The sequence below is a fragment of the Solanum verrucosum genome, unplaced genomic scaffold, assembly GCF_900185275.1.
Source record: "Solanum verrucosum unplaced genomic scaffold, falcon-dt-bn FXZP01000224.1, whole genome shotgun sequence".
Lineage (NCBI taxonomy): Eukaryota > Viridiplantae > Streptophyta > Magnoliopsida > Solanales > Solanaceae > Solanum > Solanum verrucosum.
Genome location: NW_026020410.1, coordinates 301,852 through 319,178, shown reverse-complemented (window position 1 = coordinate 319,178; position 17,327 = coordinate 301,852).

Genomic DNA, 17,327 nt, shown 5'->3' with positions numbered 1-17,327 from the left:
GTGGATGTTCGTCAAGACCTTAGATATGGCCCCGATTAGTCCAGATGGGCAAACCGGCTCATTTTCATGGTCAAATAATGCCCGGAGAGGGAATGCCTCCCATTTTGCTGATTTTCGTGTGCTATAGTCCATGGATATTTTAGTAATCTGGATTTTGGACATCTTTTTTGCCAAATATTTTTATGGACATCTATCAAGAACATACCTATGGATGCGGTTGGTCCCGACGGATAAACCGGCCACTTTCTAAATCAGACAAACCCCAGATCGGGTAAACTTCTGTTTTGCCTATTTTCGTGTGCTATAATCGATGGATCTTTTGGTGATCTGGATTTCCAACGTCATTTTTGCCAAAAAAATTTGTGAACGTCCGTCAAGACCTTAGCGTTTGAGTTGATTGTTTCCAACGGGAAAATCAACCCATTTTCAAGGTCAAGCAATCCCCGGAGCGGGTACCCCCCGCTTTGTGATTTTCATGTGCTATAGTGCATGGATCTTTTGCTGATCCAGATTTCCGACGTCATTTTTGCTAAACCTTTTCGTGGACATCCGTTAAGACCTTAGGCATAGAACTGGTTTGTCCCGATGGGAAAACCGGACCATTTTCAAATTTAAATGAACCCCGAAACGGGTAAACCCCACTTTTTGTTGACTTTCATGTGCTATATTCCATGGATCTTTTGGAGATCCCAATTTTCGACGTCATTTTGGCTAAAAAAATTTGTGGAAGTCCTTCAAAAACTTATCTATGGAGCCAGTTGGTCCCGACGGGTAAACAGGCCCATTTTGAATGTCAAATGACCCACGGAGCACGTAAACACCCCGCTTTACCGATTTTCGTGTGTTATAGTGATCCGGATTTTTGTAATTTTTTTTTGTGAAATTTTTCGTGGACGTTCTCTAAGACCCTAGCTATGGAGCTGGTTGGTCCCAGTTGGCAAACCGGCCTATTTTCAAGGTCAAAAGTCCCCAGGAGCATGTTAACCCCCTCGTTTTATCGATTTTTGTATGCTATAGTGATCCGAAATTATGACGTCATTTTTCCTGAATATTTTTGTGGACGGCTGTCAAGACCTTAGCTATTGAGTTGGTTGGTCCCAACGGGTAAATCGGCCCATTTTCAAGGTCAAACAAAACCCGAAGCAGGTAAACTCCCCATTTTGCCAATTCTCCTATGTTATATTCCTTGGATCTTTTGGTGATCCAAATTTCTGACGTCCTTTTTGCCGAAAGTTTTAGTGGACATCCGTCAAGACCTTGTTATGCAGTCGGTTGGTGCCGACTCATAAATCGGTCCATTTTCAAGGTCAAATGTTCTAAGGAGTGAGTAAACCCCTCGTTTTCCCGATTTTCATGTGCTATAGTCCATGGATCTTTTGGTGATCCAGATTTCCGACGTCATTTTTGCTTAAATTTTTTATGGACGTAGGTCAAGACCTTAGTTTTGGAACCTATTGGTCCCGACGGGTAAATTGGCCCATTTTCAAGGTCAAATGATCCCCATAGCGGGTAAATCCCCCATTTTGCCGATTTTTGTGAGCTGGTCCATGTATATTTTGGTCATCCAAATTTTTGATGTCATTTTTGCCAAAAGTATTTATGGTCGTCCGTCAAGACCTTAGCTATGGAGTCAGTTGGTCTCGACAGGCAAACTGGCCCATTGTCAAGGTCAAAGGATCCCCGGAGTGGGTAAACCCACCATTTTGCCATTTTTTGTTTGGTATAGTACATAGATCTTTTGGTGATTTGGATTTCCAACGTCATTTTTAGGGAATTTTTTCATGGACGTCCTTTCAAGACCTCAGCTATGGAGTCGGTTGGTCCCGACGTGCAAACCAACCTATTTTCAAGGTCAAATGAACCCCGAAGTGGCTAAAACCCCCGTTTTAGCAATTTTCGTGTGCTATAGTCCATGGATCTTTTGGTGATTCGGATTTTCGACGTCATTTTGGCAAAAAAATTTCGTGCACGTCCATCAAGACCTTAGTTATGGAGCCGGCTGGTCCAGACAGGCAAAACGGCCCATTTTTATGGTCAAATGATCCCCGGAGCGGGTAAACCCCCCGATTTGCCAATTTTCGTGTGCTATAGTCCATGGATCTTTTGGAAATCCAGATTTCCGACTTCATTTTTGCAGAAATATTTTGTGCATGTCCATCAAGACCATATCTATGGAGGTGGTTGGTCCCGACGGGAAAACCGACCCATTTTTAATGTCAAACAAACACCGCAACATGTAAATCCCCAATTTTGCCGATTTTCGTGTGCTATAGTCCATGACTCTTCTGGTGATCCTGATTTCTGACGTCATTTTTGCCGAAATATTTCATGGATATCCGTCAAGACGTTAGGCATGATCCGGTTGCTTTTGATGGGCAAGCCAGCTTGTTTTCAAGGTCAAACGTGCCCCGGAGCGTGTAAACCCCTGTTTTGCTGATTTTCTTGTGCTATAATCCATGGATCTTTTAGTGATCTGGATTTTTGATATCATTTTTACAAAACAAATTCGTGGACGTACTTCAAGACCTTAGATAGAGACGATTGCTTCTGTTGGGTAAACTAGCCTATTTTGAAGGCCAAATGAGCCCCGGAGCAGGTAAACCCCCCATTATGCAAATTTTCGTGTGCTATTGTCCATGGATCTTTTGGGGATCTAGATTTCTGACGTCATTTTTGCCATATTTTTTGTGGACGTATTTCAAGACCTTAGCTATGGAGTCGTTTGGTACCGATGGGAAAAATGGCCCATTTTCAAGGTCAAACGACCCCTGGAGCGTGTAAACCCCCAATTTTACCGATTTTTGTGTGCTATAGTCCATGGATCTTTTGGTGATCCCAATTTCTAACGTCATTTTTGCCAAAAAAACATTTTAACATCCGTCAAGACCATAGCTATGGTGTCGGTTCATCCCGATGAGAAAACCGGCCTAATGTCTAGGTCAAACTAGCCACAAAGCGGGGAAACCCCCCATTTTGCTGATTTTCATGGGCTATAGTCCATGGATCTTTGGGTGATCCAGATTTCTGACGTCATTTTTGCCAAAAGTTTTTGTGGATATCCGTCAAGGCCTTAGCTATGGAGCCGGTTGGTCCAGACGGGAAAACCATCCCATTTTCATGGTCAAATGAGGCTCGGAACGGGTAAGACCCCCATTTTGCAAATTTTCGTTACCTATAGTCGATGGATCATTTAATGATGCAGATTTCCGATGTTATTTATGCAAAAAATATTTGTGGACGTCCGTCAATACCTTAGCTATGGAGCCGGTTAGCCCCGACGGGTAAACCGGCCATTTTTAAGGTCAAACGATCCCTGGAACGGGTAAACCACCCGTTTTGCCAATTTTCGTGTGCTATTGTCCATGGATCTGTTGGTGATCCAGGTTTACGAGGTCTTTTTTGCCAAAATTTTTGGTGGACGTCTGTCAAGACCTTAGCTATGTAGCCGATTGGTTTTGATGGGAAACAAGTCAATTTTCAAGGTCAAAAGACCCCCGGAGCGGGTAAACCCCCATTTTGTCAATTTTTGTGTGCTATGGTCTATGGATCTTTTGGTGATCCAGATTTCAGGCATAATTTTTGCCAAAATCTTTCGTGGACATCCATCAAGACCTTAGCAATGGAGCTTGTTGGTCCCGATGGGCAAGCCGTCCCATTTTCAAGGTCAAATGAGCCCCGAAGTGGGTAAACCTCCCGTTTTACCGATGTTCGTATGCTATAGTCCATTGATCTTTTAGTGATCCAGATTTTCGACGTCATTTATGCCGAAATATTTCGTGGACGTCCGTCAAGACCTTAGTTATGGAGCCGTTTGGTCGAGAAAGGCAAACCGGCACATTTTCAAGGTCAAATGATCCCCAGAGCGGGTAAACCTTCAGTGTGTCGATTTTCGTGTGCTATAGTACATGGATCTTTTGGTGATCTGGATTTCCTACGCCTTTTTTGCAAAAAAAATTCGTGGATGTCCTTCCTTAGCTATGGAGTTGGTTGGTCCCGATGTGCAAAGCGCCTATTTTCAAGGTATAATAAACCCCGTAGCAGGTAAACCCCCTGTTTTGCCAATTTTTGTGTGCTATAATCCATGGATCTTTCGCTGATCCGGATTTCCTACGTCATTTTTGCTGAAATATTTCATGGACGTCCGTGAAGACCTTAGCTATGGAACCGGTTGGTCCAGATGGGTAAAACGACTTATTTTTATGGTCAAATGAGTCCCGAAATGGGTAAACCCCTTGTTTTGCCGATATTTGGGTGCTATAATCCATGGATTTTTTGGTAATCTAGATTTCCAACTTCTTTTATGCCAAGCTATGAATGCGGTTGTTTCCGACGGGTAAACCTGCCATTTTCTATGTCAAACGATCCCTGTATCGGGTTAGCCCCCTATTTTTTCAAGTTTTGTTTGCTATAGTTCCTGGATCTTTTGGTGATCCGGATTTCCGACGTCATTTTTGCCAAAACTTTTCCTGGACATAGTCAAGACCTTAGATATGGAGCTTGTTGGTCCCGACGGGCAAACTGGCCCACTTTCAAGGTCAAACAAACCCAGGAGCGGGTAAACCCCACATTTTGTCGATTTTTGTGTGCCATATATTTTATGGATCTTTAGCTGATCCGAATTTCCAACGTCATTTTAGCCAAAACTTTTAACGGACGTCCGTCAAGACCTTAGCTTTGGAGCCGTTTGGTCCCGACAGGTAAAACGGCCCATTTTCACGGTCAAATAGACGCCAAAGTGGGTAAACCTCCTGTTTTGCCAATTTTCGTGTGCTATAGTCCGTGGATCTTTTGGTGATCAGAATTTTTGACGTCATTTTTGCTGAAATATTTAGCGGACGTCCGTCAAGACCTTAGATATGGAGCTGGTTGGTCTAGACGGGCAAACCGGCTAATTTTCATGGTCAAATGATCCCCGGAGCGGGTAAACCCCCCGTTTTGCCGATTTTTGGGTTTTATAGTCCATGGATCCTTTTGTAATCCAGGTTTTTGGTATCGCTTTTGCCTGATTTTTTCGTGGACGTCTTTCAAGACCATAGATACGGATCCAGTAGGTCCCTACGGGTAAACCGGCCATTTTCTATGTCAAACGAACCTTGGATCGGGTAAACCCCCTGTTTTGCCAATTTTCTTGTGCTATAGTCCATGTATCTTTTGGTGATCTGGATTTTCGGCGTCATTTTTGCTAGAAATTTTCATGGACATCCATCATGACCTTAGTTATGGAGCAGATTAGTTCCGACGGGAAAACCGACCCATTTTCATGGTCAAACAATCCTCGGAGCGGGTAAACCCCCCGTTTGGCTGATTTTCTATGCTATAGTCCATGGATCTTTTGGTGATCTGGATTTCTGACATCATTTTTGCCAAAACTATTTGTGGACATCCGTCAAAACCCTATGGAGCTGGTTGTTCCCGACGGGCAAATCGGCCCAGTTTCAAGGTCAAACGAACCCAGGAGCGGGTAATCCCCCTATTTTGCCGATTTTCGTGTGCCATATAGTCCATAGATCATTAGCTAATTTGGATTTCCGACGTCATTTTTGCCAAGAGTTTTCACGGACATCCGTCAAGACCTTATCTATGGAGCCGGTTGGTCCTGACGGGTAAAATGACCCATTTTCAAGGTCAAATGGGACCTGAAATGGGTAAACCTCCTGGTTTGCCAATTTTGTGCGCTATAATCCATGGATCTTTTGGTCATTAGAAATTCCGACGTCATTATTGCCGAAATATTTAGTGGATATCCATCAAGACCTTAGATATGGGGCCGGTTGGTCCAGACGGGAAAACCAGCTCATTTTCATGGTCAAATGATACCCGGAGCGGGTAAACCCCCGTTTTGCGAATTTTTCGTGTGCTATATATAATCCATGGATGTTTTAGTAATCCAATTTTTTGACATCTTTTTTGCCAAATTTTTTCATGGACCTCCATCAAGAACATAGCTATGGATCCGGTTGGTCCTGACAGATAAACATGCCATTTTCTATATCAAATGAACCGCGGATCAGGTAAACCCCCTATTTTGCCTATTTTCGTGTTCTATAGTGCATGGATCTTTTGGAGATCTGGATTTGCGACGTCATTTTTGCCAAAAAAATTCATGGATGTCCGTCAAGACCTTAGCTTTGGAGCCGATTGGTTCCGACAGGAATATTGAACCATTTTCAAGGTCAAACAATCCCAGAGCGGGTAAACCCCTGTCTTGTTGATTTTCGTGTGCTTTAGTCAATGGATCTTTTCGTGATCCAGATTTTCGACGTCATTTTTGCTAAACCTTTTCATGGACGTCCTTCAAGACCTCAGGTATAGAGCTGGTTTGTTCGGATGGAAAAATCGGCCCATTATCAAAGTCAAACGATCCCCGAAACGGGTAAACCCCCCCATTTTGTCGACTTTCGTGTGCTATAGTCCATGATTCTTTTGGACGTCTGCCAAGACCTTAGCTATGGAGCTAGTTGGTCTCGATTGGCAAACCGGCCCATTTTGAAGGTAAAAAGTGCCCCGGAGCAGTATAACCCCTCGTTTTACTGATTTTCGTGTGCTATAGTGATTCGGATTTCCATCGTCATTTTTCCTGAATTTTTTTGTGAACGTCCGTCAAGATCTTAACAATTGAGCTGGTTGGTCCCGACAGGCAAACCGACCCATTTTCAAGGTCAAACAAACCCCGGAGCAGGTAAACCCCCCGTTTTGCCAATTTTCCTGTGCTATAATCCTTAGATAATTTGGTGATCCAAATTTCAACATCATTTTTGCCGAAAGTTTTCGTGGACATAATTCAAGACCTTGTTATGTAGTCGGTTCATCCCGACTCGCAAATCAGTCCATTTTGAAGGTCAAATGTTCTCTAGATAGAGTAAACCCCCCGTTTTTGTTGATTTTCGTGTGCTATAGTCCATGGATCTTTTGGTGATCTAGATTTTCGACGTCATTATTGCCAAAATTTTTGTGTTCTATAGTATATGGGTAAACTTGCCATTTTCTATGTCAAACAAACCCTGGATCGGGTAAACCCCTGTTTTGCCAATTTTTGTGTGCTATAGTCCATCTATCTTTAGGTGATACAGATTTCCGACGTCATTTTTACCATAAATTTTCATGAACGTCAGTCAAGACCTTAGTTATGGAGCTGGTTGGTTTTGACGAGAAAACCGACCCATTTTCAAAGTCAAAAAATCCCCGGAGAAGGTAAGCCCCCCGTTTTGCTAATTTTCGTGCGCTATAGTCCATGGATCTTTTGGTGATCTGGATTTCCGACATCAGTTTTGCTAAAACTTTTCATGGACATCCGTCAAGACCTTAGATATGAAACTAGTTGGTCTCGACGGGCAAACTGGCCCATTTTCAAGGTCAAACGAACCCAGGAGTGGGTAAACCCTCCGTTTTGCTGATTTTCGTGTGCATATAGTTCATGGATCTTTAGCTGATCTGGATTTTCAACGTGATTTTTGCCAAGAGTTTTCACGGTTGTCCGTCCAGACCTTAGCTATGGAGCCGGTTGGTCTCGACGGGTAAAACGGCCTATTTTCAAGGTCAAATGGGACCCGAATAGGTAAACCCTCTCTTTTGCTGATTTTCGTGTGCTATCCATGGATCTTTTGGTGATTAGAATTTCTGACGTCATTTTTGCCGAAATATTTAGTGGATGTCCGTTAAGACCTTAGATATGGAGCCGGTTAGTCCAGACGGGCAAACCGGCTCATTTTCATGGTCAAATGATCCCCGGAGCGGGAATATCCCCCGTTTTGGCAATTTTCGTGTGCTATAGTCCATGGATTTTTTAGTAATCTAGATTTTTGATAACTTTTTTGCCAAAATTTTTCATGGACATCTGTCAAGAACATAGCTATGGATCCGGTTGGTCCCGACGGATAAACCGGCCACTTTCTAAATCAAACGAACCCCAGATTGGGAAAACCCCTATTTTGCCTATTTTCGTGTGCTATAGTCAATGGATATTTTGGTGATCTGGATTTTCGACGTCTTTTTTGCCAAAAAAATTCGTGGACGTTTGTCAATACCTTAGCTTTGGAGCCGATAGGTTCCGACGGGAAAATCAACCCATTTTCAAGGTCAAGCAAGCCCTATAGCGGGTAAACCCCCCGTTTTGTTGATTTTCATGTGCTATAGTCTGTGGATCTTTTGGTGATCCTGATTTCTGACGTCATTTTTGCTAAATCTTTTTGTGGACGTCCATCAAGACCTTAGGTATTGAGCTGGTTTGTCCCGATGGGTAAACCGGCCCATTTTCGAATGAAACGAACCCCAAAACGGGTAAACGCCCCATTTTGTTGACTTTCATGTGCTATATTCTATGGATCTTTTGGTGATCCCAATTTTTGACATCATTTTGGCTAAAAAAATTTTGTGGAAGTCCTTCAAAAACTTATCTATGGAGCCAGGTTGTCCCGACGGGTAAACAGGCCCATTTTGAATGTCAAATGACCCACGGAGTACGTAAACACCCCGGTTTGCCGATTTTTGTGTGCTATAATCCATGAATCTTTTGGAAATCTAGATTTTCGACTTCATTTTTGTAGAAATATTTCGTGGACGTCCATCAACACCATAGCTATGGAGTTGGTTAGTCCCGATGGGAAAACCGACCCATTTTCAAGCTCAAACAAACACCGTAACAGGTAAATCACCCATTTTGCTAATTTTCGTGTGCTATAGTCCATGTATCTTCTGGTGATCCTAATTTCTGACGTCATTTTTTCCGAAATATTTCATGGATGTCCGTCAAGCCCTTAGGCATGAGCCGATTGCTTTCGATGGGCAAACCAACTCGTTTTCAAGGTCAAACGTGTCCTGGAGCCTGTAAACCCCCCGTTTTGCTGATTTTCGTGTGCTATAGTCCATGGATCTTTTGGTGATCTGGATTTGCGACGTCATTTTTGCAAAAAAAAAATTGTGGATGTCCGTCAAGACCTTAGCTTTGGAGCCGATTGGTTCCGACAGGAATATCGAACCATTTTCAAGGTAAAATAATCCCCAGAGCGGGTAAACCCCCCTGTCTTGTTGATTTTCGTGTGCTATAGTTAATGGATCTTTTGGTGATCTAGATTTCCTACGTCATTTTTGCTAAACCTTTTCATGGACGTCCTTCAAGACCTTAGGTATAGAGCTGGTTTGTCCCGATGGAAAAACCGGCCAATTATCAAAGTCGAACGATCCCCGAAATGGGTAAACCCCCCATTTTGTCGACTTTCGTGTGCTATAGTCCATGATTCTTTTGGTGATCCAAATTTTCGATCACATTTTGGTAAAAATATTGTGTACGTCCTTTAAGAAATTATCTATGGAGCCGGTTGGTACCGATGTGTAAAACAACCAATTTTGAATGTCAAAAGACCCCGGAAGCACGTAAAGACCCCGATTTACCAATTTCCGTGTGCTATAGTGATCCGAATTTCCTCCATCTTTTTTGCTGAAATTTTTCGTGGACTTCCGCCAAGACCTTAGCTATGGAGTTGGTTGGTCCCGATTGGCAAACCAGCCTATTTTGAAGGTCGAAAGTCCCCTAGAGCAGTATAACCCCTTGTTTTACTGATTTTCGTGTGCTATAGTTATATGGATTTCCAACGTCATTTTTCCTGAATTTTTTTGTGGACGTCCATCAAGACCTTAGCAATTGAGCTGGTTGGTCCCGACGGGCAAACCGACCCATTTTCAAGGTGAAACAAACCCCGGAGCAGGTAAACCCCCCGTTTTGCAAATTTTCCTGTGTTATAATCCTTGGATATTTTGGTGATCCAAATTTCCGACTTCATTTTTGTCGAAAGTTTTCGTGAACATAATTCAAGACCTTGTTATGTAGTCGGTTGGCCCCGACTCGCAAATCAGTCCATTTTCAAGGTCCAATGTTCCCCGGAGAGAGTAAACCCCCCATTTTTGTCGATTTTCGTGTGCTATAGTCCATGGATCTTTTGGTGATCCAGATTTTCGACGTCATTATTGCCGAAATTTTTTATTGACATAGGTCAAGACCTTAGTTTTGGAGACCGTTGGTCCCGATGGGTAAATCGGCCCATTTTCAAGGTCAAATGATCCCTGGAGCAGGTAAACTTCACATTTTACCGATTTTTGTGTGCTAGTCCATGGATCTTTTGGTCATCCAAATTTTTGATGTCATTTTTGCTGAAAGATTTTGTGGACGTCCGTCAAGACCCTAGCTATGGAGCCGGTTGGTCTCGACAAGCAAACCGGCCCATTGTCAAGGTAAAAGGATCCCCGGAGTGGGTAAACACCCCGTTTTGCCAATTTTTGTGTGGTATAGACCATGGATCTTTTGGTGATTTGGATTTCCAATGTAATTTTTGCTGAAATATTTCATGGACGTCCGTCAAGACCTCAGTTATGGAGCCAGTTGGTCCCGACGGGCAAACCGGCCTATTTTCAAGGTCAAATAAACCCCGGAGTGGCTAAAACCCCCGTTTTGCCCATTTTCGTGTGCTAATAGTCCATGGATCTTTTGGTGATCCAGATTTCCGACATCATTTTTGCCGAAAAGTTTTGTTGACGTCCGTCAAGACCTTTGTTATGGAGCCGGTTCGTCTAGACAGGAAAACCGGCCAATTTTCATGGTCAAATGATCCCCATAGCGGGTAAACCCCCCGGTTTGCCGATTTTCGTGTGCTATAGTCCATGGATATTTTGGTGATCCACATTTTCGACGTCATTTTTGCATAAATATTTCGTAGACGTCCATCAAGTCCTTAGCTATGGAGCTGGTTGGTCTCGATGGTTAAACCGACCCATTTTCAAGGTCAAACGATTCCTGCAGCAGGTAATCCCCCCATTTTGCCGATTTTCCTGTGCTATAGTCCATGTATCTTCTGGTGATCTAGATTTCCAAAGTCATTTTTGCCGAAATTTTTCATGGTTGTCCGTTAAGACATTAGGTATGGAGTTGGTTACTTTCGATAGGTAAGCCAGCCCAGTTTCAAGGCCAAAGTACCAAGAATGGGTAAACCCCGTTTTGCTGATTTTCGTGTGCTATAGTCCATGGGTCTCCTAGTGATTCAGATTTTCGATGTCATTTTTACTAAAATTTTTTGTGGACTTCTAGCAAGACCTTAGGTATAGAGCCGATTTCTTCCGTTGGGCAAACCAGACCATTTTCAATGTCAAACGAACCCCAGAGCAGGTAAACCCCCGTTTTGCCAATTTCCATGTGCTATTGTCTATGGATCTTTTGGGGATCTGGATTTCTGACGTCATTTTAGCCATAATTTTTCATGGGTGTCTGTCAAGAACTTAGCTATGGAGCCAGTTGGTCCCGACAGGAAAACCGGCCCATTTACAAGGTCAATCAAACCTCGGAGCGCATAAACCCCCCCGTCCATAAATCTTTTGGTGATCCCAATTTTTGACGCCATTTTTGCCAAAATATTTCATAGACGTCTGTCAAGACCTTATCTAATGAATTAGTTGGTCCAGATGGGAAAACCAACCCATTTTCAAGGTCAAACAATCCCCAAAGTAGGTAAACCCCCAATTTTGCTGATTTTCGTGTGATATAGTCCATGGATCTTTAGGTGATCCGGATTTCCGATGTCATTTTTGCCAAACTTTTTCATGGACGTCCGTCAAGACCTTAATGTTAGAACCGGTTGGTCCCGTCAGCTCAACCAGCCCATTTTCAAGGTCAAACGATCCCCAGAGCGGGTAAACCCCCTTATTTTGCCAATTTTTGCGTGCTAGTCCATGGATCTTTTGGTGATCTGGATATTCGACGTCATTTTTGCCAAAAGTTTTCGTGGACGTGCTTCAAGACCTTAGCTATGGAGCCAGTTGGTCTTGTCAGGCAAATTGGCCCATTGTCAAGATCAAAGGGACCCCGGTGTGGGTAAACCCCCCATTTTACCAATTTTTAGGTGGTATAGTCCATGGATCTTTTGGTGATCTGGATTTTTGACGTCATTTTTGCCGAAATTTTTGTGGACGTCCATCAAGACCTTAGTTATGAAGCCGGTTGTTCTAGACAGGCAAACCGGACCATTTTCATGGTCAAATGATCCCCGGAGCTGGTAAACCCCCCGTTTTGCTGATTTTCTTGTGCTATAGTCCGTGGATCTTTAGTGATCCAGATTTTCGATGACATTTTTATCAAAAATTTTCATGGACGTCCGTCAAGACCTTATATATAGAGTTGATTGCTTCCGTTAGGCAAACCAGTCAACTTTCAAGGTAAAACGAGCCTCAGAGTAGGTAAACCCCCCATTTTGCCAATTTTCGTGTGCTATTGTCAATGAATCCTTTGAGGATCCGGATTTCCGACGTCATTTTTGCTATAATTTTTCGTGGATGTCTGTTAAGACCTTTTCTATGGAGCTGGTTAGTCCCAATGGGAAAACCGGCCCATTTTCAAGGTCTAACAAACCTCGGAGCACGTTAACCCCTAATTTTGTGGATTTTCTTGTGCTATAGTTCATGGCTCTTTTGGTGATCTCGATTTCTGACGCCATTTTTGTTTCAGGGTGTCACGACCCGAGAGTACCCCCTAGTCGTAACATGGCGTATTCGACTCCGAAGGGGTCGATACGAGCCACATAGTCATTCATTGCATTCAATAATGAAAATAGTGCAGAATAATAAAAAAAAACTTATTTACATCCACACATTTAAACTTCATTAAAACAACTTTAAAAACACACAGCGGAAGTCTAAGTCTCACATGACCATCTTAGACACAGTCACAAAACATAAGTAGGGACACGACCCTTTACAATCAAAAGAAGTCTATTAAGTCTATTACATGAACAAAAGAACTTAAAAGTCTTATCCTCGAATCCATGAGGACATACCAAGTCTTGGAGGAAAGCAATCCAACACTTCAAACTAGCTAGGAGGGATCACTTGCCGGAACCTACACTTGTAGTAAAAATATGAAGAATATGGGTTAGTACACAAAATGTACTAAGTATGATGACCATGCAAGACATGCTTTAAAAGGGACATTTTGGTTAGAAACCATGCATTATGCCACTGTTTGAAGTACCATGAATAGTTGCATAAAAGACATACAATACAAGCATAAACATCAAGTAAGTCATAATATTACCTTTAAACAATTTCAACATGAAAACCTTTACCTTGGACCTTCACCTCAAGAAACCCTTATGCTATACCTCGTGTAATGTATGGATGGCGTCCCATACCACCATCCATACTAAGGCACCACATTAAGGTCACTTAAGGTAACTTATCATTCCTTTCTTTCACCTTTGCACAATATTCATACATAAGAGGTATATCATCACTTAAGACATGACAAGGGAAAATAACTCGTAATATAACCCAAGTATAGCATGCATCTCATATTAAGCCACAATTGTATCACATACATTAGGATTTAGAGAAACTCACTATGACCCTCTCCAAGCCTACTCGTGCAATGTATAGGTAGCATCCCATACTACTACCTACACTTTGTAGAACCTATCAAGAAACCATAATGAAATATCGCATGATGGGAAGTAAGCGTTTAACCGACATAGACCATGAGAGCTTGTCATGGAATCCGGTGTCATAAGTCCCCACACCGTAAAGAGGTGGTCTACTTGCCTAAGGAAGACCGGTATATAGCTTAATGGATCCACTAGCTACCTATGCGGGCACATAGTTTATGGGATAAGGTAGACGATCATTGAAACTCATGCCTAACTATTGGGGGAGTTTTCATCTAACCAAATCCACTCGGTGCTTAGCCAACATTCCCATAGAATAGTTCGTTACCTTGACATTATCACATATGAGATGTGCCATTGGCCTACCAACTCCAAATTACATTTATTAACACGTGAAAGGGTGCTTTAAGCCTACCGTTTCAAGGTTCATTTAGGAAAGCTCATTAACTCCTCTTGAAAGGGTGCCATGGGCCTACCGGTTCAAGTCTCATCATTAACCTTCATGGAAAGGTGCCATAGGCCCACCGATTCCAAGGTTCATTATAAGCTCGTGTGGAAGGGTGCCACTAGCCTACCGATCCGAGGATTCAACAATCAACAATATAATCATTTGTACAAGAAAATGATGCATAAGCCCTACCAATTCAAGGTATACTTTATATTGAAGAATCCTTCATATTCTATCATCAACATTCATGAGTGTCAAATTGAGAAATAATCTTTCAATAGCAACACCTTTACGTTCATAACATGATCACATTATCTTCATTGAATTCTCATTCATATAATGTCATGATAACACTCCAATTTCTCATACTATGCCTTTAAGGCCATGGTCACAATACATTCCATAATTAAACACCTCCACCATAAGTGGATCAAACCAAGCAAGAACAATTTTTATCTATAATATGAGATTAAGCCAACTTACCATCCTCCAAAGCCATAATAACCATTACTCAATTCCCAACAATTCTATCACCACAAGGTGATTCACCCATAATTTGCCCATAAGACCACAATCCTCAATTCATCCATATACCAACAATTCATCATAAATAGATATACAAAACCATATAAATCAACAATACAATCCGATCTAAACACAATTTCATCAACATTAAATCATAGGCATTAAACCCACTTCATAAGCAAATTCGAGGCTTTTAATGAAAACATGGGTTCTTGAAGAAGTTTCATATAAAATCATCTTAAAATCGTAAATACAACTTCAATTCACCAATATAATGACTTTGAAAACATTTTACCCATGAACCCATACCTAGAATGGAAAATAGAAGTTTTGTTCTTTGAAGACTTTTGAAACCCTTTTTAATGGACTCCTTGAAGGAAAGATAATCAAGGATCAAGGGTCACCATACCTTTGCTATGATCTCCCACGAAATTTGATGAAGAAAGCCTTGAATCCAAAGCCCTAGCTCCCACTTCTTCTTCTTCTTAATGGAGGATTGTAGAGAGGGAAATGTTTTAGAGATGGGAATTGAACTAATGGTATCTAGGAAATAATATATGTCCTTTGGAAGAATGGTCCAATACTTAGAAAAATAATGAGGCGGGTGAACAGTAACCACGCCTACTGGAAATTGCATTTTCCTGCCGAACAGATTTTACGAAAATGGGCATAACTTCTTCGTCTGAACTCCGAATGAGATGAAACGAAGTGCGTTAGGTAGCTAACTCAAAGGGCTTTCCATGGATATATTATTGTCCACCCAAATAATTTGTGTGCTAGGAGATATGACCCTCCAAAGTAGACCCTCAAAAAAGGCTTCACTTGGAAATTTTGGATTTTGATACGGTTGCTCTAAAATTTGGGTTAGACCCATTTCCCACTCAATTTGACCCCCTAAACAAGAATATGAAGTTGGATTTTCGAAAAACGAAACGGATCTTTTTTATATACAGCTAAACAAGTTTTCGGTAACTTCCGAAGCACATTTTTAAGAACTTTTTGGGTCAAATTCAAATATAATCATTTCATTAAGTTCTCGACTCCAAACTCACATGTGAGGCTCTAGTTTCACTCTATCATTTTCCGGGTCGTTACAAGGGGCGTCTGCCAAGACTTTATCTATGGAGTCGGTTGGTCCCTACGGGAAAACCGACCAATTTTCAAGGTCAACCAAGCCCCGATGAAGGTAAACCCCCCGTTTTGTTGATTTTCGTGTGCTATAGTCCATGGATCTTTTGGTGATCCGAATTTTCATTGTCATTTTTCCCAAACTTTTTCATGGACGTCCGTTAAGAGTTTAGCTTTGGAGCCGGTTGGTCCCGACAAGTTAATCAACCCATTTTATCGGTCAAACGAGCCCAGGAGCGGGTAAACCCCCCGTTTTGCCGACTTTCATATCCTCTATAGTTCATGGATCTTTTGCTGATCCTGATTTCCGATGTCATTTAGGCCAAAAGAATTCATCGACGTTCGTCAAGACCTTAGCTATGGAGTCGATGGGCCCCGACGGGTAAACCAACCATTTTCAAGGTCAAACAAACCCTGAAGCTGGTAAACCCCCGTTTTGCCAATTTTCGTGTGCTATAGTTCATGGATCTTTTGGTGATCCAGATTTCTGACGTCATTTTTGCCAATTTTTTTTGTGGATGTCCGTTAAGGCCTTAGCTATGGATCTGTTTGGTCCTGACGAGTAAAACGACCCATTTTCAAAGTCAAATAGGACCCGAAGTGGGTAAACCTCCAGTTTTGCCAATTTTCATTTGCTATATAATCCATGGATCTTTTGGTGATTAGAATTTTCGACGTCATTTTTGCCGAAATATTTAGTGGACGTCCGTCAAGACCTTAGATATGGGACCGATTGGTCCAGACGGGCAAACCGGCTCATTTTCATGGTCAAATGATCCCCGGCGAGGGTAAACCCCCCATTTTGCTGATTTTCGTGTGCTATAGTCCATAGATTTTTTAGTAATCCAGATTTTAAACATTTTTTTGCCGAATTTTTACATGGACATCCGTCAAGAACATAGCTATGGATCCGGTTGGTCCCGACGGATAAACCGGCCATTTTCTATATCAAACGAACCCTGAATCGGGTAAACCCCCTGTTTTGCTTATTTTCGTGTGATATAGTCCATGGATCTTTTGGTGATCCAGATTTCTGACGTCATTTTTGCCAAATATTTTCGTGGATGTCCGTTAAGGCCTTAGCTATGGATCTGTTTGGTCCCGACGGGTAAAACGACCCATTTTCAAGGTCAAATGGGACCCGAAGTGGGTAAACCTTTAGTTTTGCCAATTTTCGTGTGCTATATTATCCATGGATCTTTTGGTGATTAGAATTTTCTGATGTCATTATTGCCTAAATATTTAGTGGATGTCCGTCAAGACCTTAGATATGGGGCCACTTGATCCAGATGGGAAAATCGGCTTATTTTCATGGTCAAATGATCCCCAGAGAGCGTAAACCCCCCGTTTTGCCGATTTTCGTGAGCTATAGTCTGTGGGTGTTTTAGTAATCCAGATTTTTGACATTTTTTTGCTAAATTTTTTCATGTACACCGTCAAGAACATAGCTATGGATCCGGTTGGTCTCGACGGATAAACCGGCCATTTTCTATATCAAACGAACCCCGGATCGGGTAAACCTCTGGTTTGCCAATTTTCGTGTGCAATAGTCTATGTATCTTTTGGTGATCCAAATTTTTGACGTAATTTTTGTCGAAATCATTCGTGGACTTCCGTCAAGACCTTTGCAATGGAGCTTTTTGGTTCCGACAGGGAAACCTTCCCATTTTCAGGGTCAAACGTGCCCAGAAGCGGGTAAACCCCCCGTTTTGCCAATTTTCATGTACTTTATAGTCCATGGATCTTTTATTGATCCTAATTTCCGATATCATTTTGGCCAAAAGATTTTATGGACGTTCGTCAAGACCTTA